Source organism: Arachis ipaensis, chromosome B09 (assembly GCF_000816755.2).
Source record: "Arachis ipaensis cultivar K30076 chromosome B09, Araip1.1, whole genome shotgun sequence".
NCBI lineage: Eukaryota > Viridiplantae > Streptophyta > Magnoliopsida > Fabales > Fabaceae > Arachis > Arachis ipaensis.
Genome location: NC_029793.2, coordinates 102,804,702 through 102,809,275, shown reverse-complemented (window position 1 = coordinate 102,809,275; position 4,574 = coordinate 102,804,702).

The following is a 4,574-nucleotide window of genomic DNA, read 5'->3' as shown; positions in this document are numbered from 1 at the left end:
CTTATTATATTATATACATTTTTATTTTCTTTTTCTTTTCATTTATTTTATTTTATTTTTTCATCTTCTTCTTTCCCTTTTTACATGGAGCTAGAAATTTTTTGAGTCATTATCCCTCATTATATGCTTGTGACTTGTTACAATTTATTTGAAAATTATTATTATTTTTAAGGGATTGCTTGCATGTTCAATTTCATACTTTTTATATCTTACTTACCATGCATGCCATGTGTTTGTGGAAAAGCCTATATAGTTCTATGCACTTTTCTACATTACTTTACTCTACTATTCAATGCTTGCTTTTCACAAATTCTCCTTATTATTTTATTAATTGAATTTAATTGTCAATACAAACGTGATGATCACAGAAGAGGCCATTCAGCAGGCTCTGAGTCTCCCCCCTATTCCAGTAGGAATCGACGCTTTTCAAGAAGCCACCCTTCAGCGCCAGAGATACCAATTTGACTAGGACTCCGTTCTCGGAGTCATCGCCTTACCTGACAGCCGTTGGATCTACGGATACCACCGTACCCGCCCTAAGGGAATCTTGGCTTCGGCACTTACCTTGGAGGCTCGCGTATGGGCGCAGATCATGTCCCATTACATCTTTCCAAGCACTCATGAGTCCTCCTTCACTGCGGACATGGCTGTTCTACTATGGTGCATCCTTACAGACCAACCTCTGAATCTCTCAAGACATATCCGGAATGCTATGGAACACGTACAAATTGCGGGCAAATTACCTTTCCCCACCTTGGTCTCAGATCTTGTCTCAGCAGCCGGAGTCTCCTATAGAGCTGGGGACACCAAAGCCGTGCTTCCACGGGATGATCAGTATGTCCCTAACGGGAAATACCTCAGACTCTTAGCAGCCACTACAAGCCTTCCTACTGCTCCAATTGAAGATAATCCTTCTTCAACACCACAAGCATCTACAACTGAGAAATTGCTCCAACAGATAATCGAACGATTGGATCGGCAAGAACAGAAAGCAAAGATGAGAGAGCGCCGTAACGAGCGCCGATTCAAACACCTCAAGGAGCTACTCAAAGGACATTTCAGAGACTCAGACACCCCGGACTCCACTTCCTTTACCAGCACAGGGAGCCATGACGACCCCGACTGTGGAGATACTGCTACCAGCCCACCTCTGTTCCTGACAGATGGCACCGAAGACGGTGCAAAGCCTTAAGTGTGGGGAGGTCGGTCAATACCTAACTTCCGGAGGTAATTTCTCTTCTCTAGCACCAATAATTAGGATATTTTAGTTAGATTTTCTTTCCTTTATAGAATAGAATAAATTGCATAGGTTAGGATAGTTGCATGCATGTTCTACTTGATTGAAAAGACAATAAGTTTCTTTTAAAAATCTATCTTTGAAACAAAGTTTCACTAATTTTTCAAAAATTCTTATGATAAATTTGCTTGAGTTGTATTTGGAACATGATATTTGAGTTAAAGAACACACAACCTGTGAAAGATTTGAGCCTTTATGAATGGTTACATTATTTAACCATAATTATTTCATTCTTGTGTGTTTACTTCTCTATGATTGTAATCTATATTTTTGAGAAGAACAAAAGTTAGAAAGCATGATTAGAGAAGGATAGAATGACCACCCTATACACTAGAGATTAGAGCGTACATACATTATTGGTGAGGGTTCAATGCTTGAATTTTCAAGTTCCCTGCTTTCATGAGCTATCTTCTTGCACTTTTGTCCATTTTATTGTATAATGATAAAATTATTGGAATTTGATTTGTGATTGTTTTGAAGAGCTTATTTACTTTTGATTAAGTGGACAAGAATCATATAGTTACATTTATTTATATATATATAGGTTTGCATTGCATTTCATGAGTTTCTACATGTTCATACTTATTTCCTTATCTCCTTCAATTAAGCATGAGGACATGCTAATGTTTAAGTGTGGGGAGGTTGATGAACCACTATTTTATGATTTATATTGTGTTTAATTGTGTGGTTTTATCATGATCCTTACCCACTTATTCATTAAATTAGCATGCATTTAGATTTCCTTCCTGAACTTATTACATGTTTGAAAACTGCTTCCTAGAGACTTTAATTATTTATTTTTAATTCTCCTTTATTCCATTCGATGCCGTGATCTGTGTCTTGAGTGTTTCAGACTTTACAGGGCATAAATGAGTTGGAGATTGGAAAGGAAGCTACCAAATATGGAAGGAACACAAGAATTTGAGGAGATAACCAACGAGAAGTGACGCGGTCGCATGGCTCACGCGACCGCGCGAAGGAGAGCAAATCGCAGTGACGCGGCCGCATGGCTCACGCGGCCGCGCGGATTGGAAAAGCTCTGGCAACGCGGTAGCGTGGACGATGCGAACGCGTGGCGAGGAAAAGTGCGAATGACGCGTCCGCATGGATGACGCGATCGCGTGACATGTGCGATCTGCAGAATTCGTTAGGGGCGATTTTGGACCCTATTTCGACCCAGTTTTCGGCCCGGAACAGCAGACTAGAGTCAGAGAACATGCAGAAACAAATAACACATTCATTCAGAGACAGTTTTAGATCTAGTTTTTACTCTCTTAGGTTTTATTCTCTAGGTTTTAGAATTTTAATTTTCAATTGGTCTTAGCATTGGAACATTGAGAAGAGTTATTTCCTCATCAAGACTTCGTCATTCTAGTTTGTTTTCTCAACTTGGTTTTATTCTTCCATGTTCCTTGTTTTGTTCAATTTTGTTATTTGAATACTTTTATGATTAATTAATGCAAGGATTATTTCTTTTTAATTCAATTTCAATTCCAATAATCATGTCTTCTTTTAATTCCCTTTCATGTGCTATGAATTTATTATTTACAATGTGTGAGTAGTTTCTTTACTTGATGGGGAGTTGATTAAAAGGAACTCCTGAGTTGGAAGGATTGAAGGAAAAATTTGTAATTGGGTTAAATGTTAGATTGTTATACTGTCACCAATGCCAATCCCTTTGAACTAAGTGGTTTGCAACTTGTGAACAAATCTGGCATTCCAACTTGTTTGACTTTCCCTTACCTAGTTAAGGATAACCAAACAGAACAACTATTAATTATAAATTAATCTTACAATCACTCCATCAATAGTAGAAATTCCAACCAATCAACTCCTAGTCAAGGCTTTTATTCATATTATTTAAATTTCCTCAATTTACATTCCAATTTACTTAGCTCAACTTTTTGGAACATCTGATTAATAAGATAGCACACTTTTCTGCAACTCGTTGGGAGACGACCTGGGACTTAAAACTCCCAGTAATTTTTAATTTAAACTCTCTGTGACATACTTTTAAATTGATAGGCAGATTTTCGGTGAGTTAAGAACTATACTTGCAACGTAACCATTTTAATAATTTTTAATTCGCCAGCTTCTGCGTCTCATCAGCACTACTGAAACTATATATCTTGATTAAAATAAATAAATAAATGGCAGGTGGAGAGATAATGGTGAATTTTTTCATATCCATGTGTAATTATGAGATATCTACCAATTGAACAGAGTAAGATTCATAACAACAGCAATAACACCAGAGTCTTTGCTCACTAGATAGGCAACAGCACAGAATAAGATCTCAACAATTAATGATACAGTACTAGTTTCTCAGAATTTCTCAGCATGATATATACAATATCTTTGAACTAGTGAAATCTACTTGGCACATTTAAGTCCTCCAATTGCATACGTATTGGGCATTTAGTGTACATGCATAACCACTAGAAGCAATAAATTCCTCATGGTAGGAATTTATGACTCTATGTTTCTGATGATTGCTCCATAAGATTATTATAAAGTAATATCTAATAGACTAAAGCTGGATATTAAGAGAAAGATATTAGTCAAAGCACATACTTCAGGTTGGTCGGTTTCTTGTATGAGATTTCTTAAACTCCAACACATGCGGCCCAACACCGCCTGATAGGCCTCCCACAATGAAGACGCCGCCCAAAGGTGCTTGTTCCCGTCACTGCCGCCACTCAACCATCGCAGGTTCTTTCCGCCGATTGATCTTCCCCTCCGATGCCAAGACCAGATGCCGTTCAGAGCGACTACATAACTGCAGTGTTTGGTCACACCCATGAGCAACCTGGAAGATGTATTTGGCCCTACAGCTTTAACGAGTACACCCACCATGACCAAAAACAAAACACAAATAGCATCGGCCCAGCCCAGCTGCGTCAATCCAATTGGCGATCACTCAAATTGGCCCTTTCATTGAACCCTAAACAAAAAAAAGTAGGCCCATTATTCAATGATTTCATTAGCCGGCTTCCCCCTCCAACTAGCATACCAGACAAGCCTGCAAAGCTCTACCAAGCCTGTTCCCTCAACCCAACGGCTTGCCACTTGTCAACATATCCTTCGATCTGTATAAATGAATCTGTACCGTATAACTGGCCTTATAATATTGATAGTTAGAAATGTACCATCTTTTTTTACGATAAATTTCTTTGCCTTTAGCCACTTGAATTATTGTCACTAATACAACTGCAAATAATTAAAGAAGATATTAATGTTATATTTTTTTCTTTTGAGTTTAATTAGAAAATTAATG